At 34.5% G+C, this 26,462-nt stretch overlaps 1 protein-coding gene across 1 annotated transcript in view; it reads right to left on the bottom strand.

Moving 5' to 3' along the window:
- NALF1 (NALCN channel auxiliary factor 1) overlaps nt 1–26,462 on the bottom strand; it is a 437,255-nt gene that overhangs the window by 143,433 nt on the left and 267,360 nt on the right. The window lies entirely within an intron of this gene.

The raw sequence follows: 26,462 nt of genomic DNA, 5'->3' as shown, positions 1-26,462 counted from the left end.
AGTCCCATAAATATATTGAAAATTTATAGTCTTCAGTTATAATTCTCTTTCTACATACAGCCAAAATAAGCTGCTTCTTCATCTCGTGCCAGGTTTGATTTATGATGTTCAAAGCAAAAATACAAGAATAAAAGACATGAATACTTGTTATCTCCTAGTAAATTACAGGCTTTCACAAATTGGTATTTTATAGCCTGATGTTAAGGAATATAAATATGAAGCACACTATAAAAGCTTTGTCAGTTATCACCCAAAGGACTTACAAAGATTGTTCCTAACAACTGTCAGATCTTTAACTAACAGTCAAGTAAAATAATGCTGGAAGCCATGGGGAGACCTTCAAGTTACCATGTAACAGGAAATTACTTTTTGCAGGTTTCTCTGCAATAACAAAATGGCATGAGTGCCAATGCATATATATACACATTTCTATCTAAGATGACATCAAGAAGAATCTGGAAAATTCCACTGAGTAGGAAAAGGAGAAGAATCTCAAGGAAATTCTTTAATGTCCTAAATGAATTTGTTTGTTGGTCTTTCTCAGTGAGTGTCAGGAAGATGTGAAAAGTATTTTCAGGAAGATATAACAGAAAATTTTGATACCTTTTGTCAGGCTCATAGGTCCATTCTTAATGAAAAGCAGAAAGAGAACCCAGCAGACTAAAAGACAGAAGTAAGTGGTCAGATGGGAAAAGAAGAGACAGCAATTCATGGTGATAAGGACCTCTCCATATAACATTTCAGAGGAAAATTGCTTGCAATTCTTCTAGTATTTTTTCCCAGAAAATCTAGGTTTGATAAAAGAATATAAGTGAGGCTTGGCAAGGATAGAATTTCCAGCAAGAAATACATAGAATAAATCAGACACACAGATAATCTGGCTTTCAAATGTCAATTTCCAGATTTCACATTCATAACAATACACACTAACAAATTTAAACTTGTTCTGTTCTGTTTCAAACAAATGCATGCCCTGTTGGTTAATTGGTTTGACTTTATTAAAACTGTCTAATTGAGTAGGAAACCACTCAGAGGAAAGGTCATATACAGCAGGTTGCTCAGGGTTTTAACCAGAAGAGTTTTGAATATCTCCAAGCATGGAGAATCCACAACTCTGGACAATTCATTTTCAACCACCTTCAGAAATAAGGGTTTTTTTAATGTTTAAATAGATGTTATTGTATGTAATTTTGTGCCTGTTGCCTCTTGTTCTTTTTATTAGCATGACTGAGAAGAAAGTTCAATCTTCTTTATTTACCCCATCAGAGGTTTACACACAATGCTGAGATCTCTTGTTTTCTCCAGGTTGGACAGTTTCATCTTTTTCAGACTCTTGTGTGACAAATGCTCTGGTCCCTTCATTATCTTTGTGGACTTGCTGGACTTGCTGTAGTAAGTCCATGTCTCTCCTGTAGCTGAGAGCACATGAATGTACACAGCACCCCTAATGTGCCTTACCAGAGCTGAGCAGATGGGAGGGATCACATCATTTGACCTGCTGGCAATGTTCTCTGTAAGGCAGGAATTCTTTCTAGATGAAGAATATTGAAAAGTGCTGGTTGGGTAAATTTTCCTATAAATATATTAAAAACTGAGGGAGAAGTGGAAAGCAGATGAATTATCTTTTGAGCATCTAGAATCAGTCAAGGGATCTGCAGCACGGGATCTGCAGCCTAAAATACTACATGATTAGCAGGTATTATGGATTGCTTAGGAAATAAAACTGAACAGAATACCAGTAATATATGTATCTGATTAACTGAGGTTTACTGTTCCTGCTAGAGAGATGAAGGTGGTAAGATTTATTACTGCTACCGCAGGTCAAAAAAGGCTTTTGGAAGATGTATTTTCTATGGGTATTAGGAATTTCCTGTTTTTACCTGTTTTTCACAAGTTTTCATTGAGAATACTCATCTGTGAAAGGAAACACATTGTTTTGGAGGTATGCACACTATAAGCTTTTTAATGTATGGCAATGTTGCTATGCCCAGTCCCCTGTCCCTACTCTTTCAAGATCTGTGATTGAACAGAATCTCTCACTTGTCTTAGTTTTGGGGTGACCATGCAATGTACATAAATTGAGACTTTCAGGAAGTTTTTCAGGAAGTGAAATGTATGTTGGTATGACTATGAAAATAATCCATACTGTTACTGTGTAGTCTAAATACAGAAAACTTCTTACTTTGTATAGTCAGTTATATCTTCACTAAGTGGGCAGATCTTGCTTATTTGAAATGTAAAGAGCATTCCCCCTGCACTCTCACACCAACTATGTTCTCCCATTTGCAGAGCAAGCAGGAATAGACAGACTCTGTAAAATAGCTGCTCCTCTGGGCTGTTTGCTCACATGGGACTTGTGGAATGTGGAACAGTTAGCTTAGCAGGAAAGGAATTTATCTCATCCAGGGTGGCTCCTTGAAAATTATTCAGTTGAACCTAAACATAATTAAAAGGTTATTTCTCTATTTTGTAGCAGAGCCAATAGGTATTAAAGGAGATCACGAACCCTTAGCGCTAGATATCATGCAGCACATTATAAAAACAACCACTTTTCTTATTTCAAAAGACTGAAAAAAAAATTACTTTCCATTTTAATGCCAAAAAATTGGGGTTCAGACTTTTGAAATTGTTGAAAGCAATGGGGGAATTAGGAGATCTGAAAATTGAACTCAGATATTTTGATTCCAGTACAGTTGAAGAATCAAATCCCCATTATCATTAGGCTGAAATACAGGACAGTTCAGGATATGGACTATAAAACTGCATAAGCTTTAAAAGTTCTTCAGTCAGCTAATGAGCAATATTCAAATTAACTCTTATGAAAGCTCTTTAAAAAAAAAAAATAGGTACTTGGGAGTTTATTATACTCTTTTTTCAGTCCAGTTTTCAGTCCAGTTTTCTAATTTTAGGTTCTTCATCAGCTCTTAGCAAAGTACAGAATTTTTGTGTGAAATTAAGCTGTCAAGTTTAGTTGAAGCTGTATCCAAAAAAGAAAGAAAAAATTCCATTTATCTTTTAAATTTATCTCTAAAATTATACTAAAGTTATAATTGAACAGTTTAACATAAAAATATGAGAAACTGAGATAATGGCATTTATGAACTTATTTTGAACCCTGAAGCACCAGTTTGCATTCTTTATTTGATTTGCATACTCAAGAGGTTATTACAACATTGTGACATATCTCTGATGTTGTTTCTGATTTCCCCCCTCTGCCCATAAAATTTGAAAAATAAATTGTCAGCCTTTCACTAAAAATGCAGGATGTTCACTTAATATATAGGGTGACTGATCAGACTCTGTGTTTATAACAGGTTTTCTTGTGCATAAGGAAGGAATTCTGTGAACACATGTTGATGTTCAACTTAATGCTCTGTGAACAGTCTTTATGAAGTTAGCTTCTACTTGAAGTGCTGCAAACTAAACTTGCACAGAAACCTTCAAAAGGTCTTAAGGGAAGCAATATAAAAAGATAAGCAACCCCTGATTTTCCAGGTTTTAAAATACAGCAGTGCATGAACTGAGCTCTCCCCATACAGGTAAATTATGGCAACTGTGGCATTACTGCAACCTCTTTTCCCAGCTCGATTGCTTTTGTCACCTCTTCTGTCTGCCTCACAGTTGCTCTGATTACTTGCATTTATGGTGGTGACAGGAGCAATGACAGCAGGCACAGCAGCAGGCAGCTTCAATCTGTGAGATACATCTTCATTTTGGATAACTTTTGGAAAAAGGCTGTCTTTCATATAATAAAATATGAGTAGCATGATGTGCAGGGTGGATAAAGGATGATCGACACATACTCTGCATAAATTCCTTAAAAGCAAAGAACCAAAGGGTAGCAAGAAACGTAGATTACATCTGGCATTTATTTTTGTTTGGTTTTCTGTTTTGTTTTGGGGATTTTTGTTGTTGTATTTTTGTGGGGGGGAGGGGTAGATTGGGTGGGTTTTTTGGGGAGGGTTGGGTTTGTTGGTTTGGTTTTTTTCTGCGAGGCTTTTTCTTGGTTGTTTTTTTGGGTTGTTGTGTGTGTGTGTTTATACTTTGGAACAGTTATTGGAAAGATTCATTCTCAAGAAGGAAAATGCCAAAGAGAAGAATATAATTCCTTTGACTAAAACTATGAACTTTTTAGGGGAAAGGAAGAAAGAACCAACTGTACTGCAAATTTGTAAAAAAAAATTTTTTTTATTATTTTCCTGTTCACAGACCGAGGAAAGAAGAAAAGAGGGCAAAGTAAAGAGAGAGAGAAATTCCAGAGCCACAGTCAGGGCTTTCAGGGTTCCCCTTCCTTTTCATTTTTCTGATCCTTATTTCCTTTTATTTGATATGAGACAAGAAAATGGTATTTGCTGGAGGGTTCTATTTTAAGTAACATAACATCTCTTAAGTTGAAGCATCACACAGCAACACTGTAGTCCCATCGGAGTCAGACAGGTGACATTTTCTGATTTAGTTCATTGGTTTTCTTTGTCTTCTTGATGTGTTCATGGTTAGCTGCCATTTATTATCCCTTATTTCCTCATGTTCATTGTAACAAACTGTTTGTCAGATATAATTTTCTCAAAAATAACCAAGCAAAGATGCATGCAGAAGTGCAAACAAAAAGAAGCAAGAGGTTGAAGAGATTTACAGAAAACTATAAAAGCTTATAATTGATTTAAGGTTAAACTGGTCTTCTAAAACAACCAGAAAAAAAAAAAAAAAATAAAGAATGCCACACAATAATTCTTACATTGCAAATTCCTATGGAAAGAAATATTCCTCAACAGTCTTGCCCAAGTGTTAGAGAGCACAAACTGCAGGGGCCGCCTCTCCTTATCCTTGGCAGTGGCTCAGCTCATTTAGTCTTAGAATGAGAGCTTATGCTTTCAACTAGTAGTTAGTGAAAGTTTTTCCTCCTCCACTTTAAAGCAGACACACTGCTGTTTGCAATCAGAGGTGGCTAGTTCCTACCTGCGATAAGTATCTGTGCTGGTAATTATAGCACTTTCTTTCTCCTTTTCTTTCAGGAATGTATGGTTTCCCTTAAGCCAGAGAAGAAGAAAAGAGAGAATTGTCTACAGAAAGGGGAACAAGGAGGGAGTCACAGAGGGACAGGGTGAACACAAAAGACGTTTTTAATTTCTAAGAGTTTGAGAGAATACAAGTGAAACAAAGCTAAATAATGTTTAAGACAGAAAGGTTACCATTTTAACAGATTCTGCTACCTACTGTAGCTTCAGTCTTACATAATTCAGAAGCACAGCTTTTCTAAAGTTTAACAGATATAAATAAAATATAAGCACGCTCACTACAGGTGATTCTTAGAGAAAAATTATTGAAACGAAACTTGGTAAAAAGTAATAATAACCTGGACTGCCCTTGACTTTATACTGCAATATGCACAGCTTCACTATTACATGTTCCAGGCCCCATGCACAGTGCAGGCAAACAAGACTAGTAATAAAGGACAAATCTTTTATTACACCAAAGTAGTATAGCTGGGGAAAAAACCTCAAAAGCTAGGCAGGCTTTTGGGCACACAGGTATTTTTTTAATTCTGAAATAGAGAGAACAGCTACAATTCTAGAGCAGAATTTTCCAGAGTTTAACAAATAATGTACTAACAAATTGCCTTCTGAGAGAAAAAGTAAATTGGTACTAGCAGAATGAAAGACATTGCTGGGAGAAGGAGCAAAAAAAAATGAGGAAAAGAGATGTGGTGAAGTTATGTTGTGTAAAAAAGAGATATATACAGAGTTATAGGAGAACAGTTGCTTTATAGGAATATTGAAATCCAGTATATCAATTCAGTGATTTTCCTTTTCTTTACTATTTCTTATTCAGCCACAACAGCAGCAGCAGCACGATTACTGGGATGCACTATACAGTACAGCTGTTTGGGTAAAAAATATGCTATTATATTTCAATTGCAAATGCTGGATCTGGAGGCAGGGGCAGGGCTTTCCTGAACTTGCAGTGTCTTAGCCTCTTGAGACATCTGTTAATCAGAATTTTTCAGAATAGTCTTAGAATTACCCCTGCACTATACTGATGAATGGTCCCAACGACGCAGTAAGTCTATTTTCATAAGCATTACTTGATTGCTATTAAAACCTTTTGCTTCTCTGAAACCTAAGGGAGGACATGGATATTCACAGATGTCAATCATAATGCCCAGAGTTTCTTAGCTGACATAAAGGAGACACCTTAAATATAAAACAACTCTTTTTGAAGCATGTTGTTTGGTCAGGAATGATTTGGATTATGATAAATTTTACACTATTTTGATTCACATTTTTTTTTCTGATAATATGAATTGCATTTTGTGCACAGATTAACATGATCCTTTGCATTATCTGATTATCTTCTATGACTCTGCTATAATGAGCTCATACTGTTACTTATCACAGTAATTGGCATACTGTATATTTGTGTTTCACAGTATTCATTTTGTATTTTTAATAAAATTTGCCTTGTAAAACTGTGCTTCCTGTTACTGTCTGGTCTGTTGCCCAAAGCATCAAGAGAAAAAGGATGCTTAGGTGAGAGCCAGGAATCTTTTCTAATGACCAGATTTTTCCTACACATTTGTATGTCTATACCTTTGAGGTCATACTAAAGAGAGGAAAGGGACTGAGCTTAGCTTGGTGCCATCTGAAACACCATAATTTTCCTTGACTTCACAGTATTTAAGTTAAAATTAGAATTTTCAGTCCATAATTTACCTTGACAAGTGCAGATGTCTGGAGTAACATGAAATAAACATCACCTCACTCTTGTTAGATCTTATGGACTAAAGGGTAAATTAAAGTGCTCAGTGAAAATTTAGATCTTGGTATTTTCATATGATTATCTGGGGCAATTCTGATCCCAGAATTTTTGGGGAAAACTTAGAAAAAAGAAAATTGTGCTACTGAAAAGCTATCTGCAGATTCTACCCTGGCTTAAAATTTTACCTGCTGTTATGATCTTAAAAGTCCACACCACCATATGTGATTGACAGTTTTATGTGGATATATATAGTAACTTTTTCAAAACTTTGCAAACCACATTTTTACCATAAATTTCTGTCATGGGCTGATTTTCACTTGGAATAAAACATTTTGACTACCTATTTCCACTAATCTATTTGTTGTTTAAGAAAACAAAGTTTTTATTTTGAAAGTCTCCAATCTAAAGTCAAGCTCACACAGAATTTCATAATTTTTTTCTATGGTCTTCATTTGTGTCTAATTTGCAGGAATAAAAAGTATAAAGTAAAAAAACCCAAACCCTTAGGTTTCAGGAAATCATTAATTAACTTGGAGAATGTTCATCTTTGCTAGAAGTTGTTCCTGACTTATAAAGAACAGGAAGCAAAAAATTTATACTTCAGATCTAAAGATTTTGAATTTTGGTTTATTGCTTATTTTTAAGATGTCATCAATATTTAAAATATCTAGTTTCCATGGTTATTTTTACTTTTCCAGTACTGCTTCAATTTCTACTAATTTTCAATTACCTAAGAGTACTTTTAGAAATATAAATTACTACCTAATAATGACTAATTAAAATTAAAATAACTTAATATTTTAAAAATAAATTATACATCTTTATATTCAGTGATGCTGCATTGATTGATTGAATAAATTAAAAACGAGGGCATTTATCTCCACTAAATGACTACACTCATATCATGCCATTTTTTTCCATAAGGAGGGTAGAAATTCATTCATGTCTTTCTGTCTAATTCCAAATTCTGAAACTGAGATATCTCAGAATTCTCACACGGATGAGGTATATTGGATTCAAATTATCTCTAAAATGTTTTCCTCTTTCAGTCTTAATTAAATATTTTATGGAGATCCTATCGAGCAACAGCTTATGCAATAAGAATAGCTACAATATTCCTATCAGCATTTCACACAGCTTGTATTAGCTTCATTAGATATGGTCTTTCAGCTTCTTATGCATCAAAAATAAAAGTTAATTTATGAAATCATTCTTGAATAGTATTAAAAGCAGCTGAGGTTTTTTCTAGGACTCACCAAGAGGTAAATTCCAGGGCTAGTGTAAGCATCTAGAAAGCTGGACTGGCTTTATAGGAATATCAAACTTTCCCTGTAAACTTCCTGGTTTTTTATATAAAACTTTCCCTGTAAATTTCTTAAAATGAACAATTTCTTCTTTAAAAAGCAAACAAGCAAAACCACCCTATTTTACTTCCTCCCTATGCTCATGATAGGAATTAATTTTAAATATGAAAAACTGTAGCCATTATTCTGTAATGTGCTTCAAAACTTTCTAATTCTTAACTCTCTGTTAGTTGTCTCCTTCAAGAAAGACAGTTTCATTTCTAAGGTGTATATATATATATACCTTATATATATATTCACATATATAATTTGTCCAGAAATTCAGCAAACAGGGCATTCCAAAATTAATACCATATTTACTTATTCACTTCATGCTTTCTTTTCAATACATGAAAGAAAGATTTTACAACCTTCTTGCTGTGCTGTACAAGAGCTTGCTATGAAACACTAAGAAATTCCAGATTATTCAGCATCCAAGGCTGATGGCAAACTTTATTCAGTTATGCTCTCCAGCAGCTCCTGATTATTGTAAATAAACAATATTGAGAACTGGGAAAATACACAGCACAGGAGTCAGCAAAGGAGTATTCTGAATAAAATCCATTTTTCCAAGCAGAGGATGGAGCAAGGAAATCACAGAATTCTGTGAAAAGTATGTGTATTCTCACAAAAAGGAGAATAAAGATGACTAAAAAGTGAAATTAACTGTGAAAAGTCAAGCTAATAAACCAACTTTTCAAACTTACAACTTTCTTAACATAGTACTGGACTTTTTAAGGGAAGTTAGCTTTCATTCAAAGAAGATTCATAAATGTATGAAATGATCCTATAGATTTTGTAAACACCTATGAATTTGTTTCCATATAAATGGAGCCTACAGGTGGTATGACTCCCAGCTGGATACTGAAGCCCTGCTGAAGTATTCTGTGTACAGGCTGGGGCTCCTGAGAGGCAGAAATCAGTCTCTCCATCCTCTTAATCACTATGTAAGAAGGAATATAGCAACAGGAGTGAAAGACAATAAGGAAAGTGGGATACTAAGGAAGTAACATGTTTGAAACCTAGCAGTTAAAAGAAATAGTAAAAGATGTGGGGCCTGATTTTCAGCCTGCCATGTAACATTATTTGTTCTACTTCAAATCCTGGCATTCATGTATCCTGCAGTGACTTGATTTTCCCCTGCATCATACAGAAAAGCTATTTACTTAAACTACATTTAATTCACAGGAGCTAGGTTTAACCACTGGTATCATCATCATGGCTTCCCAGGTGGATTCTGTCTAGAGTATCACATGAGAGCCTTGCAGAGGGTTAAATCTGTTAAATCAGCTTTTCTCTGTAGGAAGCAAAGCTTTGTTTCATCAGGTGCTGGAGGATGGATATATACCCAGTTCGCACTTGAACACCGGGTTTGAGACAGAGACAGGAGTATATCCATCCATGGAAGGTAGAAGAACCTTTCAAAATCTTACATCTGTGTGATTGGAGGCAATTAAAAGAACTCACTCAAAGCTCTGCATCACCTCTTCCTGTTGGTAAAATGAAGGTAGTGATATTTCCTTTCTTCTTGCCCTTTTTTGTCTGCTTATAATTCAAGCCAAAAAATTATATATGACATCAAACTATCACTTAGACCAGCCTAAAGATGTATAATTGACCTAGAAATACCAGAGGTTTATTTCTAAACAACACAGCTCTTCATTGATATGCTTAGCTTTCCAAAAACTGAAAGCAGATACAAAGCAGATGCACCACCATATCACTGAGATTTATTCAAGAGGTTTACCCTTCATTACAAGTGTGTTCTGTTGCTGAAAACTGAGACCATCAGAGGTGTTTTATGGTGGGGTTCTTGGGGGATGTTTTTGTGTCCCTTGTCACATATCACACCCAATTCTGCAATTTCTGAGAATGTGTTAGTCACATTGCTTGCATAATACACTGCTGAAGAACTTAAATACCACGGTCATTATCACAGACTATAATTTTGAATAAAATCTTTAAGTTCTTTTGTCTTGCTTTTCTTTCCCAAGATATTGTACTCAGTTTTGTGACAATTCAGCCACAGGCCATTTGGGGGAATGAAGTTAGCACATTATAGCAAATTTCCAGATGGACCAAACAACGGCAGCTGCAGCATCTGGTTTTGGCCAGAAGCCTAGGGTGTGAATGCAACCCACTCAGTATTTCATGCACAGTCAATGAATATCTCTTATCTCCTGATTACAATATACTGATTTGGACAGGTTATTAGAGTGAGTTACTGCTAACAAGTGTCAAAAACAGGTGATCCTCACAAACTCCTTCCTCTAATATTTAACTGAATATTAAAAAAATAAATCAACCTAATATTAATATGTACAGAATAATATCATATTAGTGTCAGAGATTCTACTGTGACTGCAGCAAAAATTGTAATCAGGGATCAGATCTGAGCTTTGCAATAGCTGTGCACATCTGTAATTATGTGAATTTCTCAGCAATGGCAGGAAAAAAATACTGCTACAATCAATAAGAGACTTTTCATTCATTCAGGATACCATGGGGTAAGGCTCTGCCATGGTACAGATTTTTCTGTCTTCCACAGAGAACAGTTTTCTGCAATCAATTCATTGTTCCCCCGTAGCAGCCATAAATGTAAATTAGATCAATATCCAACAGTTATTTGTAGTAACCAATAATTGTAAGTATACTAAATTATTAAATATTAATGTTTTTAACGATACTAAAATTTTATTAAAATATCAAAATATTACAGCTTCTAAAATTTCAGAGCAAAATAATATACAAGAATTAAATTTAATAGACTTGTTTCTACAAATACTCACTACTGAGAATAACAAAGACCAAAGTTAAAGCCGCTCAAACCATTAGATCTTTGTCATATAAGAAAGTCAAAATGCTGGTATGCTTTTTCCTCCTTTATTATTGTAGTTTGGGACTGTTTCATGTACAAGTACGTGCAGAGGAGAGAAATAAAAATTATTTTAAACTGCACAAAATCAACAAAGCAGGAGTTGTAAATTTGTGTGGGAAATCAGGGTTACTACTAGTAAATACTAGGCATAGAACTAGTGAGTGAACAGGCCTGAGTAACAATTTGAACCTGAAGGTTCAACAGAATTTACCTTTGAACAATAAGAGTGTTAGAACTTCTATCCTTTTCCAAAGCTAACGTTGGGTACACATATGCACAGAAACTTTAACATGTTTGTTAATTTTTTCTTCATTCTCTAGGAGAATATTTAAATCAGTTAAACAGGAGACGGTAATAAAGCAGAGTTTCAGTCTGCAAAGGAAACAGAAAATCAGACGGCATGCGAAGTTAGGCCTGAGATGATGATGGCTGTTAAGAAAGGTATATTTGAATAGTTTAATTTGGGAATACTTAAAATTAAAGTTAATTATGGATCTATAGTGAAGAAAGTATTGAGAAGCTGTTTCTGAATATGATTTGAATTATGCGTTATATTTTTCTGAAATCATGAAACTTCCTTCAGTTTTGGTGCAGAATAATATTTAATTGAACTGCTACTCTACCAAGAAGTCTGGTTCAATGAATACAACCAGTTGCTGGAGTATAATCATAGAGCACAGACATTCTATTGGAATAGGAGATTTCACCAAAGAGATATTTTAAGTAAATTACTGTGCCATTTTAGTTATGTGTTTACAAAGAGTTGGATAACTTAACTTTTAGTGTTCAAAAGAATAGATTATTGGACCAAAGATTCATTATTTAAAAAAAAAAATAAAAATGGACAGCTCTTGATTTGACCACTCAGTCACATCTTTAAGCATTTACCAATCCATACTATTTACCAATACCATCTCAAATGCAACTATTTTTGGGGAAGTACATTATGAATCACAAAAATCTTTGAATGATTTAAGAACATTCTTGATATGTACTTGAAGTGTGTAGGGAAGCAGAGGCTATTTTAAAGAAGTACTCAACATTCATTAAAATGCAAACTGGTGTTGTAGTCTGTGTTTAATTTCCTCACACTATATTGTTCAAATAAGAAATATATTAATGTATGGATGAGAACTATTCCATTGCACACAGGCCTTTTTTCAATATTGATGACAATAAAAATTTAACAAATAGTGATCAAAAGAAAAAAGAGAAGCAACAACAGCATTTATAGGCCTGTCAGTGACAAAAGGAAGGCTGGGGAAAATGTGGACCCCCTTGGGAAGGAAATGGGAGACCTGTTTATCCAGGACATGGAAAAAGCTAATGTATCACTGACTGTTTTGCCTCAGCTTCCACCAACAAGTCACAAAAACCAAAGGCGAGGCCTGGGGAAAACAAAGAACTGCATACCCTAGAAGATCAGGTTTGGGTTCATCTGAGGAACTTGAAGATGTACAAGTCCACAGGACTGGTGGATGAAGGGAGTAGTCACTAACCATCATGTATGAGTAATCATGGCTGTCTGATGAATGTATGAATGACAGCTCTCGTTATTCATGGCTTCAGTTTAGAAATTAGCTAAAATGATACTAAGTCCTGAGATTCACATACTGTTGGACTAAATTGAAGACACAGAATATTGATGCTTTTTACAAATTCTGTAGTTCCTTTCTAAAAGATGCTAATGTATGTGTAGAAATTTGATATGGAAAATGATCTAAGTTTTAATGAGTATAAATTCAGATTATTTAAGGTACTTACTAAGTGTTGAAAATATGAAGAATCTTTGTAGATGAAGTAGCTGTTTCACAATTACCCACTCTAATTTTTCCTTCTATTTAATATGAATGTCTAGCACTGACTACCATTAAAGATAGATTATATGGTTCATTGATTTCACCTAATGCAGTTACCGTAATAAATTATAAATCCAAAACTACTGAAATAAGGCCATAGTAATTTGAAATTAAATGATAAACATCTATAGGCATAACATAGAAACTACGATTATACTTAATGTTTCATTAGCCTTATGATAACTTTACCAGTGAACTCCATGGTTTTACATGAAATATATATTTGATCACAAAAAATTCTGATCTCTTCATATATAACAATGGTTCTAGCCTTTTACTCTATAGTATGTATATTAGGTAATAACACTTGAAAACATAAACTTTTCAGTAACATAGAGTGCCCAAATATTTTAAGCAGTGTGGTTTATTTTATGTGTGCTGCATGCTGGAGGCTGCAACAGCCAAGCACTGATATGGCATTGAAAGGCTATATAATGCATAATGGAAATAACTTGTCTCTTATGTCAAAAATCTCATGACTATCAGATGGAAGTCAATTTGAGACTGCTTCAGCTCTGTTTATTGTAACATAGCTGAAACTCTAGCACAGCTAACATTATAGCAGCTACCCTCCTGGTGGTTCATGTTTATGATTTACAGGTGTTACATTTAAAAACAGTCTGTTGCAAGACTAATGAATATTGCTTTATCAGATAAGAAAATCTTATATAAGAATTGGATCTATTTGTTTCAGCCTAGTTGAGGGTAAAATAAGGCATCGTGTACTCTGCTTTTCCTTGGAGGTATTGCTCGTTATTTTTTCAGCAACGAGTTCTTTCCTTGCTTGGTTTGGTTTGAGGTTTTTCTTTCTGCCTGTGTACCTGTAAACCAATTTAACTGACAGACCCACACTTACCTAGCTCTGTAAAGTAGACTTTATAATAGTTTTTCCTTCCTACTGCAGAGAAAAAAAAAAAAAAAAAAGAAAAAATATTCAGCTGAAGTATACTTTCCCTAGAGGAAAATTTAAAAATATATTTAAGGACTCTGTTTATCACTTTTCCTAATGCACATGGAAAACAGTGTGATTTCTCTCCCAAGTTTCCTTTCCTTTTTTTTTTTACTGAAGCTGAGATGGTAAAACTGAATAAAAGAATGAATCCTGAACACAGTAGTGAAGATTAACAGTAAATGTGGTTAAATTTTGCTCCTTTTGAGACAAACACTAATAAAGGAGCCAATCACTGCTTAGAAAATGTAATTCCATTAGTATATGAAGTTGGTAATTACAAAACAATATCTTAGAAAGCAGTTAATTCAAATTTTCTGTGAAAAATCAAGCTTTTGATTTGTAAACAATCAAGTAATTGTTTACATTTGCAATAATAAATTTCCATATTTAATGTGATACAAGTAATGGAAAATGCAGTTAGACATATAATATTAAACAAAATAAATTTTGAAGCCCTCATATAAAAATCGTATTTTATGTGATTTCCTCTTTCATTGAAAAGAACAGTGCTCTTTACACTCTAAGTATTTCAGCATTTGCTCAATACCTCATATCACTGGAAAAAAGAGCTGCTTTGAGAACCTGAATAGAACCTAAGTGAAAACCAGAGTCTACTTACAAAAACAGGCTTCTTTATAAGTACATCAGCATAGAACAACCTTAACCACACTGAGCTGGTTCCTCAGTTCACGTATACTGCCATAAATTGTACACAGGCAACACAAATTGCTACTGGTGTAAGAAAAAAAGTGGAGGAATAAAGGAACTGTACACTGACATGGCATAAAAAAAAAGGGACCTTAGCCTGCAGATGAGAGGGGAATTGCTGTTGCTCAAAGAAACAGCCAAAAAAAGGGGAAAAATAATATACATCTGCAATAGAGAAAAATAAAACCCAAAACCAGCACTAGCTGAAATCTGATTGGACAAAAAGGATGAGAATTCAGCTGCCAAAAACATACTATAAAATTGTATACAACTGGATTAATGATAAAGTCATTGGGAGTCCAGAATATTAAATAGTTCTAGAGTAAACATAACTGATGATTACTAGAGATATAATATCTGGATGGGAATATTAAATTGTTTGCAAATATGTTTACTGTATTTGCCCAGGATAATCCTTGAAGTTCTGCTTACATAAAATTAAATGTAAATATTCAGTTGCCATAACAACATAATGTATTAGTTCTCTAGTTTATTTTTTATCATTTGACTACAGGATTGTTTGCTAGGATCTTTGTGACTTAAAACTTCCATGTTTCTCAGTACAACTCAAATAAATACTCCACATATTTTTTTAATTTCCACAATAATTATACATTTTCTCCTTATAGCAGCAAGACAGGCTTAAAGAATCTGATACTTAAAGAACAAAAACAGAAGAAAATATTGTGACATTTTTTTGGTAGAATCATTAAAGTCTCAGAAAATAAAACTAGATAGATATATTTAATTTTTTAAAATGTTTTTACTGGCAATATTAGATGACAGCATCACACCTCTGCTATCCACCCCTACCCACCCACCCCTGAATTATTCTATCTACTTAAGAGCCCTACTCTTAAATACATTTCTTAAGTATAGTAGTGCCTGTATAATTTATAGAATTGCCACTCTTTCAGAGAGTTCTCTGTTCTGAAGGCTGCATTTCAACTCCTCCATGGTACAACCAAAACTGTGTTTAAAAAATGCAAAGCTAAACACATCCTCCTGATAATCTAGATAATTTTTGCCAAGCGGTGAGCATATCCCTTTTAATGTGTCTGTTCCCAGGGAAAAACCCAAAAGGAGGCAAATGTGACAGCTGTGAATTTCTCTCTATGCCTCCTGTCTAATAAAAGCTAGATCAGGATTCCACATGTGTCCCACGGAAGAAGGAAAGCTTCTACATCAGTGGGGCTAAATTTGTATTAACGTGTCCATAGCAATGGGAAATAGGACTGCTTACAAAGGCTAGGATTAAAACTGATCAATTGTAAATGGTAACAACAGGTATATCAGCTGCCCACTGGTATACTGTGTATACCACTAGACTACCCATGAGTGTATTAGTACACAGTTAATTGTAATAGAACTCAGTCAGAACGGGTCTTAACTTTCCGCTGATCCATCAAGTATCTATTTACTGAAGGATCAGTAAATAATGTAGATTATTTGAATATTCATAAGTTTTCATTCCAAGAGTATATTCTGTCTCTTGGCATAGTCTAATTTATCTTCTGACCCATGCTCTTGTCATCTATATCAGTGACAAAGTAAACCAAGTACAAATAGATGTAACTGTAGCAGATTTAGGGAGGGCATGGAAAATCTAATTGCCAAAATTGATAGTGGGACTTGACTAAGACATGTAGGTAAAAGTGGATTTTAACAAAAAAATACAACAAAAACTAAAATATGGATTCATTTAATGTGTGTGAAAACACATTCAATGAAGAGATAGAGAGAAAATCCAAAAATAACTACTAAAAAATAAAGAACTAGCTTAGTATTTGGGGAAGGGGCTCTACGTTAGTTCTTGAAGTTTGTAATACTTTTTATCAATTTTATGTTTTTACCTGTCATATTTCCTTGTTATCTGTTTCATACAATGAATTTTAATTATCTCTTGCTCTTAAGTTACAATAAAATTGGCAAAATACCAGCCTAGAAAAGGTTCACATTCACCAAGCAAACATAAAGAAAATTACTAGATGTTGAATCAGATCTTGAGTAATGTATTTTTTCAAAGGCATTACCTAAGCCTAAGTGGAAAATTGTGCATGATTGAAATTTCTGAGTTAACACTAACCTCAGCTTGTTCATGTGGTTCAACCCTGTGCCCCCTAGACAGGGCTTTTTCAAATCTTACAAGCAGTATAACCTCATTAGTACAGCTCATGGGCTTAGCCATAATATATCCTTAGCAGTTCTGCAGGTTGTTTTATTGTGCTCATCATGTGAAACAGATGTACCTTAAAAGGTTCAAAGAACATGAGCATTAAATGATAATGAAAAAAGGGGAATCATTCATATTTAACACCTGGAGAGAAATTTCTCTTTGCCTAGTTTAAAAATCTATGCATGATTTTCCAGGTAAAGTTTTCCATTAAAACATATGAGGGAAACTTTACAATATACTTTGCCATTTGCTGGATTATCCATAAGTATTTTCAATTCATCTTCATATGATACATAAAAGGACTGGAAAAAGCTGCAGTGCTTAAGAGAAGATTCTGGTATTACTAAGGAAAAGAGTAAAAAAATACACAGAAATTGTTCCTGTCAACCGTGTTTCGTGTATTAAATTCATTAGAAAAATTAATCATGAACCTATAAAATACAGTAAAAACATCATTTTTTTTTTGTGTGAGGAGCTTGGATTATTCTAATTTAATACTGTTAAACTCTACACACATTAATCAGAAATTAATAATTTGTGGTATGCATTTAAATGGCAAACACATAAAAGGACTTATCGATTGTTTAATGGAAGAGTTTTGTGGGTGACATAGGGTAAAAGTGAATTGCTAGGGTGGCCAAGTGGATGGAAAGGAACAATATTCAGTGATGTTGACCAGGGAAGTCAGGGCAGGAAGTGACAACTGAGCTCAGCTCAGAAGCTGAGGAGAAAAGAAAAACTTATTTTGCTCCTATATTCAACATTAAGATAAATCCCACAAAATTTTAAGACAGTGACAAAAGAACTAGTTTTTAATTTTTGAGGATAGTGACAAAGGAATTAGTTTTTAAGTGCTCTTGTTTAAATGTAATACATGTTTTTTTAGCTGTCAAGGGCTCTGAAATGACACTGCCTCTAGAAAAGAGGAAACTTAACAAAATCATTTATGGGAGGATAAGTTGGCAATACATGTTCCCATGCTAATGCTTCTAAAAACCAATTACAAATGTATGAAATATGATCATGCCACTGTTAGAATTGCATGAAGTTTTCTATTAGTTTCGTCTAGAAGAACCAGAAGGCAACCCTGCACCAGAAAATTTCTGCATGCTGGATGATACAGGAGAAAAGGATTCTCCACTCTCCAATATTCTCTGGCAGTAGAGAGTAATCACTTGCTGCCTTATGAGAAAAGGGAATTCAGAACATTGCAGAACAACAGAAGTTATTATTCAGCACATTTTAACGAAATCATTACCTTCAAGTTAATCATTAAATAAGAGGAGGCAAAAAACAAGCAAATTACTTTTGCTTGCATCTCTGGCTTTGAAGTTGCTTATGTTGTGCACTAAAAACACCTAGAGAGGATTTTTTAGTAATAGCTGGATTAAAGACAAGCTGGGACTGGAAACGAAACTCAATTCCAATATTTCTGTGTGCCCTGCTTTGTAAGATGCAATCTGAGGGATTTGCATTTTTGACTTCACAATAGCGTGAAGATCACCAGACTCATTTATTTGATTCCTCTAATGAAATGTGGCTATGAACTCTCCAAATTGAGAAAAAGACAGAACCCAGATCTCTTATTTCTTTGACAAGTGTCTCAAGAGTTTTATCAGAGCCTGATTGTTTCATCTCTCATTTCTACTTTATGTTCAAGGATTAAATCCTATCCCTGTCTTTTAAACATAATTTAAAAGCCTTAACCTTAGGAAAGGATCCCAGGAGCATTTCCCTCCTAACAACATTTGCTTAGATAGCTACAAACATGATGAGGACATGAGTTCACTGCTATCCCTCTTGTTAATGCTTTCAGTTGACTAACTTCCTGAATCCCTCTGCTCAGTGCAAGTGTTCTAATAGGACTCATCATAGAATAAGAGAATGGTTTGGATTGGAAGGGGCATTAAAGTTCTAGTTCCATCCCCTCTTCCATGGGCAGGGACACCTTCCTCTAGACCAGGTTGCTCAGAGCTCCATCCAGGCTGGCCTTGAAGACTTCCAGGGACAGGCATCCACAACTTCTCAGACAGCCTGTTCCAGAGCCTCGTCACCTTCACAGTGAATAACTTTTTGGTATCTAATCTAAACCTCTTTCTCTTTGAAATAATTCCCATTGTCCTGTCACTACATGCTCTTGTAAAAAGTCCATCTCTGTCTTCCTTGTGGGTTCCCTTCAGTTACTGGAAGGCCACAATTTGGTCATCCTGAAGCCTCCTCTTTTCCAGGCTAAACAAACTTTGGTTTGTTTATAAACCAAATTCTGTCAGACTTTTTCTAATAGGAGATGTGCTCCATCCCTCTATTCATCTTGGTGGCCTCTTCTCACTTCAACAGGTTGCTGTCCTTCCTGTACAGGAAACCCTAAAACCTTCTAACAACACAGCCTTAACTTCTCTTAATCTCCTTTGACAAATATAATTAGGGAAGGTGGTGATCAGGTTGGAATGGTTTCTCCATCCCTCAGGCGCTACATATTTTAATACACCAATTCTACTGATCTTCCATAAAGCTGGGGCTTTTTCACCCTTTTCATCTCATATCCCTTCTACTTTAAGACATTTCTTACTGGTCATTATGCATCTATATTTACAAGTTATACTCTTAACTAGAACTGTAGTGATAACTCTACACTTCTTTCTTCTACTCTTAAAGTTTTAATTTTGCAAAGTTTAAGCACACAAAACTCAAAATTTTTTTTTTTTTACTTTCTTTTTTTTTTTTTTTTTTTTCCATAGCATCCTTATATTGGGAGAAGAACTTGTTTAACATTAGAAACGCATGATTTTCACATGTAATAATTGTGTGGGTCAGTCTTATAGTATAACTTGTTTAACAAGTCATTGTTCTAGCCTGACTCTAAATGACAATCTATTCCTGTATTTGCCTAATGATTTCAGTTAAGGATTATTAGCCTTCTTTTCCCTAAAGCATTCAGTTGGAGTTCTCAAGGGCCAAGGAATTGATATTCTATAGTTGTGAAAGGCAGAGACAGCAATTATCCAAGTCCAAAAAGTTTAATGATACTCAGGTGGCTTTGAAACCACAACTTGATTTGCTCATTATATTAGAGGTCTACGTGCTGTATTTTGCATGATTTAGAAAACAATGTTTTAGGTTTTTTGTATAATTAGTAATTATACAAATACATATTATATTAATATACATTAAAAATTAATAATAATTATTTTATTATTATTTTGTTTTTATTTCTATTTCTATATTTTTTGCTAATTGCACTAAAAATCTTTGTCACTTTCTCAGCATACCTCCCCAATCTTCTAGAGTACCGTGCTACTTTAAAATCCTGTGCTACTTCCACATCTAGTTCCAGCACCCTCAGAGACTTAGAATGTGCTCGATTATTTAAACCATTAACAACTTTTCAGCACTGCTTAAATTGTTTTTATTATGAAATTTATGAAATTTATGAAATTGGTTTTATTTTAAACTGACAAGTTGCTTATCAATTGGCATCGGTGCTAAAAAAACAAAACCAAAATGCCTTCATTTGTTCTCATAAAAATAAATAAATGAAGAAATGTAAATAAATAAATAAATATTGTGAATAAATGTAAGTAAATGTAGAATTCAGAAGTTAACAGCAATTAAGTTGATCTTTGTTTAGATGAATGTTTCCTGATTGCTGCAAAGAGGTGATACCAAAACTTGGAATTTTATGAAGAGTAGAAACTTTGTTTTTGTTATGGAAAGTACATGTAGACAATTTATAAGGCATTCAGTTTGAAGAGGACCCATGGTGTTTCAAGACTGCCTAAAATTTGAGATTTCTTTTTTTGATTTTTTTTTTATTTCTTTTTGTGAAAGGAGGGGATTTTGTTTTTTTAACACTGCTAGAAAAAAATGCAGCTATGAGTGAGATCATGAGTGCAGAAGGGCAGGGATGGGTGGCACCTGGGACTATCAGCCTTGATGTCTACTCACACACCATACAGTTATATCCTCAAGCAATACCTTTGGACATTCAGTCACTTGAAGGCAAAGCACTGAGGGTTATTTTGGCTGTCAGCTTTAAATAACAGCCAACTCCCTGCTCTCTTTCTGGTTAGCATACGCTTCACAAACAAGGAGGATCACACTGTTACAAAATGTTAGTCTGTAGTGATGGGCGTAATAACCTTTATAGTGTGTCACATCCTGCAGAAAGGTATCTGTGGTGATGGATTAGGTTGTATTTTCCTTTCTGACCGTGCCATTCTATGCAGGAGCCCTTTCTCTACAATTGCAGAGATTGCCTGGGAAATTGGATTCCTGCTTACAAGCAGCTTTTAATTTTTTAATTCTAATTATCAGCAATATACTGGAGTTTATACTTCATGTGCTGCACTGTAGGTTCCTGGAAGTATCAAGTATTTTGCTGATTGTGTGACTATTAGCATCTGTTATACACTTTTGGAAACTGGACTATTACAAGCACCATTATTATAAAAAAGCACAGGCTTTTCCTCATGCATTTACCACTAGTTTTAGGTGGTACAGGATGTTTTCTAGGGGTTCTAGTTTTCGAAGAAGGTTTCGGACAGAACATCATGTTAAAAACAGAATTCTCAATTTATGAGAAAAATATTTCAAAGTATTCAAATACCTTTTGGAGTGCAGAAAATTCTACATTTTGTATTACAGATGACAGTCTATGCTTATCTTATATGTTAATACATATCTTTTATATTTCAAGGGTTTTGCAATGAGGAATGCCTTTACCCAACTTTTAATACCCAATGGAGAAAAAAAAGAAACCATTGGACAGGGGTAAACAATCTGTTTAAATATTTCAGAGATTCAATAAGAATACAAATTAAAGAGAACATAGGGTTTAAGTTCTCCAATATTATAAAATAATTCTGGGGTTTGATAGCTCCTAAAGCATCTTCACAGATCTTTTTCTACCAGCTCCTTTTCGTGTTTGCTGTTAGGGAATAGTCCTGAGCTGTCATTATCCCTACTTGGAGCAGGGGGTGGATCTCAGAAAACCCCTCTGTCCCAACAGCCACAGCAGAAAAAATTCCTGGCAGTTTTTCTAGGACAATTTCTTGGTGTTTTAAAAATTACAGGCTGCTCGTCTATAATCCTCTCAGTATAAACGGTGAATTTTTAGAGGTATAAAATTTTAGCTGTACTGAATGCATTTCCTTTTAACATTCTGGCAGTTTTCCAAAAAGGCTAAAAGAACTGGTTAGAGATCACCAGCCAGCCCCACTCCCCTGATAGCACTACAGCCTAAAGGGAGGTTCTGTGAATTTGGCTGCTTTCTTTCCCCCTCATGGCAAGATGTGATTCCTCAAGTAATCCCTCACCTCTCTATTATACATTAGTGTTTAATAAATAGGCACTATTGAGTAGAATATGGGAGATCCAGCTTTGCTGCAGTGCAATTTATTTGATTGAACTTGCTCTTCTACTACCCACATTTTCACCAAGTCAAACATGCTCCCTGCATAGCCTATCAATAACAATCTTATTTCAACAAGAAATTATTCCTCAGCTAAAAAATTATCACCTTGGATGTGCCCCTATGAAAAGTTTCTTTTCCAAGTAGATGTTATTCTTCTTTCTCCCCATCTTCTATTGTTTTTCCTTAAAAAGGAATTTGATTTTTTTACAACAAATTGACAGTATTTTTAAGAAAAGAAAATAAGCATATTTCATAGGACTCACTCTTTTACTCTCTGTGAGATAACACCAACTGAAGCAATTATGGCAATATTTCTTCTGGCTTCTTCAGAGCTTTCTGTGATGCATTTCATCCAAACCTATGCTCATATTCCAATTTATTAAGCTTTTCTTTCACATTTCTGCTTCAAATGTCACTACTTTTTTTTTTCCTTTAACTATTAAATTACATACCACTAAATTGAGAAATAGCCTTAATCAGGACATTTCCCAAGGAATGGAATTAAACCTAATGATACTTATCAGCAAGAACTGCAGCTTAATTGGGATGGTAATTTGCTTAACTGGGATGCCTGTAGGTTATTTACTGTAATCAGATAAGGACATCTGATCCTTATTTTCCCAAGAAGGTTATCAAAAGTGTTAGTTCTAGAAAGATGCTGTAATTATATCTTTGCAATATTTCAAGAGTGATACCCTCATTTGAGTTGTTTAACTGTTTGCAGCTGCATTGTATCAATATTCACCATATAGGTTATAGCACAGATATCCTCCTTTCAGGCACAGGGGCCAAGGAAGGGACATCTTAGGTGTTCCCTAGCCCTTAGGGCAGAACATAGGAGCTCATGGTATGAATGAGCTGGGAACTCACTCATCACAGCAAAATCACATAACTACAATCAGATTCATGAAATAGTTAAATAATGGCTAATAACAACTACACATGCCAGCAAAATACTGTTCTTGTCCTTGAGTTTGTACACACACAACAAGGTCCTGTCTCTAAAGTGATTTTATAACTGCAAATGCTCTCTCTGAAATATTTAGGAGGGTTATTAAAAGAGAGTTCAGGAAAGTGTTTCGATATGTTATTTTATTTCACTCTGGTTTTGTTCACTTGGACAAATATAACAAAAGTTGAACTGGTGATAACACAATAGAATTTTCAGCTCCTTAAGTAGACAATAGTTTTGAGATGGGTAGGGCAACAGAAGGATTCTGCAGACTCAAAATAGCATTTTTCTAATTATACTCCATCACAGCATTATGCAGATGAAAGTATTCAGACTCTCAGTACTAGACATAATGGAACCAATCATGCAAAGCATCACTTTCAAGATAGAGGTTGTTACAATTAGGACTAAAACTGACAGAAACCACCCCCTGATTATATTTTTTTTGCTTTTTCATTATTAACAATTTTCCTTCAACTTGGATTCAGCAGAGCTTTAAAAGTTATAGCTAATGGACAATCCATTTTTGATGGTTCTCTTCCTGAAATTCACTGTTACTCTTTTCACTCAGTTGAGTCTCATGCTTTGCTTGAAGGTCAGGAGTTTACCCCATGTAAGCCATCAAAGATCTTAGAAAGCAATTACTATTGCTTTTCGTTCTCCAGTGGACATTTCTGCTTTCTGCTTCATTGTACAGGACTGTGCTGAGCCCAAGAACCATTTAAAGACCTTATCTGAAATTTTGGTAAAAAAAAAGGAAAACAATAAAACCTGAATATTTCCATAAAGCTACCTTTCTTGCTCCACATTTTTTGCAGATGTACTTTCTACTGATGTAGAAAGGAATCTTTGTAAATTCAGTAATTCACAACAATCTTCATGATCACTACAGTTTCTTGGATATGCAGTGAACTTCAAAGAGGCATTGATATATTCAATCATATAGATATTATTTTTGGTTCTACTGCTGTTTACATCATTTGAGGTAATATTCTCTGCCTGACTCATTTTCCCAAATAAAACAAAGTATTTCTGTTTAACAGTTCCATTTTATCAATACATTTTGACTTAGATTTCTAGGGCAGTTGAATAAAGAACAACTTCAAGCTATTTTGGCATGCTTTGAGAGATTGATCAAGCTTTTGAAATGGCTCTGTATAGCAGGGGTCATAACAAACCCTTTTAGCAGCCTCCAGAGACTCTCTACTATGTGCAGCATTACTGTACAGCTTCTACAGAATATTCCTAGACATCAGTCTTTTGACAGATATTTGTAAAAAACCCAAAGCTTTTCAAGGCAGCATGCAGTCTGTTCCCTGACCCAGATCCATTAGTTTGTGTTAGACAGGTGATGATGACAAAGGATGTACTGCTCTGGCAGCTCTTTTCCAGGAGTTTAGTGCTGCTGACACTATCGGAGCTGACTTGAATTCCATGTTCCTATGTCAGAGCTCGGCTCTTGCTCCTTGCCAAGTCTCCATGATCCTTCTGCCAGATATATATTTCCAGTCAAAAACATGACTAGTCTCTAAAACCTGAAGTGGAAATATGGATATGGAGTGGGTGGTATAGCCAATGGAAACACCAGTGAGTTCTTTTGAACCTAACTACACTTGTCTCACCTTTGAATTCTCCGTGGGAGCCATCGGAACCACATAGACAAAGGTTGGATTCTTCTTGCTCTGTACTGTAATCAGCCAGCCTTCTTAACTAGTAGCAACTTGCTATTCACATCAATTATATTTAGGACTTTTTCAGAGATTTTTTTCCTCTGTGTAATCTAGATGAAGAGACAAATATTATTTCTTGATCCAAGATCTCTTGATCTCTTTATTCCTGGAAGCATGAGATTATGATGATGAATTAAATTATCTTCGCTTTTATTTTTTCTACATAATATTCAACCTGCATTATCTGACATTCATAATTTAACTGCATTTTACATTAAAGAAAATATGAATATGTCACTGTTCTTTTTCCAAAAAATATGAGCTGAAACAGCTTTGTGGCTTTTCTTTATGTGAAAGTAAAAACAAAATATTTTTCCTATTATGAGTTTAGACAACTTGTAGTTACTTAAATAAGAGGTATTTCTACAGCATAATTTAAAAGATTTTTCCAGATATAAAGATTTTATTTACAGCTGGCTTTGCACTTAAGTGATCTTGAATTTATGCATAAATAAAAGCAGCCTCCAAGACTAAATTCTTCAGGCCATTAAATCCTTGCACATTTAAAGTATTAGGATGCATAATCTTCCTGTGACCTTGATGCAGAACTACAATACTAGCTAGTGAAACAATAAAGACATTATATTTAATTCCACAAATAGGAATATCTTTCATTTTCAGTACAGAAGTGCAGGATTTATCATTACATCTGAATAAATAACTTGCCCTTGTAAAATAGTGTAAAAACATGATACTTCAGGACATTTAAAAAAAAAAAAATCCTAATTTTGTGCCAAATTTGCAAAAAAATTTGGCTTAAAAAATCAGTTCTTTCCACCAAGCAAACATTTCATTTGGAAATGAAGATTAAATTAATTAAAAAAGAAAAACACTTAGAAAATTCCAAAAGCCAAAATCAAATGGTTTAGAGTGAATGCCGTTTTGTCCCAGCAACTTAACCCTAAGATGTTAGAATGACAAATTATTTTGTATTTTTAAAAACACTTAGACCTGACTTAAGAAGAAGTTATGCATTCATCTTCCTTTGGTTTGGTTTGGTTTGGTTTGGTTTGGTTTGGTTTGGTTTGGTTTGGTTTATATACAACGTATCATTTAGCTGGGAGACAGGGTAGTATTTTTATTAAAGGAATGATGTCCAGAAGTCCCAAATTTCTCTTATCGTTTAGCTCTATCACAGATATTTAATTTTTTGTTTTTTAGTTTTGAACAAGCCAAAATAAAAAGGAAGACAATAAATATAGTGGTCTCACAGAGATTTTTGTCCATCATAAAATATGTGTAACAGCTTGGGGTTTTTAGTCGCTTTTAAAAATTGAATTATAAAATCCCAGGAATACTGAAGGCACATAATTATATTAATGCAGTTCTATAGGGAAAATCTATTGGGAAAATCACTGATAAGTAAAGTTTTGCTGTGGTAATTGCAGTGTCTCACACTTTTCATACTTTTTTCTAGGTGCTTACTGAAAGTCATGCACATAGGGATTGCTCAGCAGGTCTTTAACAATTCACAGTGACTCTTAAACCAATTTCTTTGCTTTCTAAACTAAAGAAACCCTCAATTTCAGTTTTCCTTAATTTACCAGAATGCGATTTGCAACAGGTTAGGAGCTGTCACACTAAACCCTGAGCTGTGCTAGCAGTCAATACAGTGAGATAATCTAGAGGGGTTCTGAAAGATGGAAAACTGCTGCAAGGACCAGCTTTTGCCAGCTAAGTCATTCCCAGAACGAA

Source organism: Poecile atricapillus, chromosome 1 (assembly GCF_030490865.1).
Source record: "Poecile atricapillus isolate bPoeAtr1 chromosome 1, bPoeAtr1.hap1, whole genome shotgun sequence".
Lineage (NCBI taxonomy): Eukaryota > Metazoa > Chordata > Aves > Passeriformes > Paridae > Poecile > Poecile atricapillus.
The sequence above is the reverse complement of the archived record's forward strand: the minus strand, read 5'-3'. Positions and strand labels throughout refer to the sequence as shown.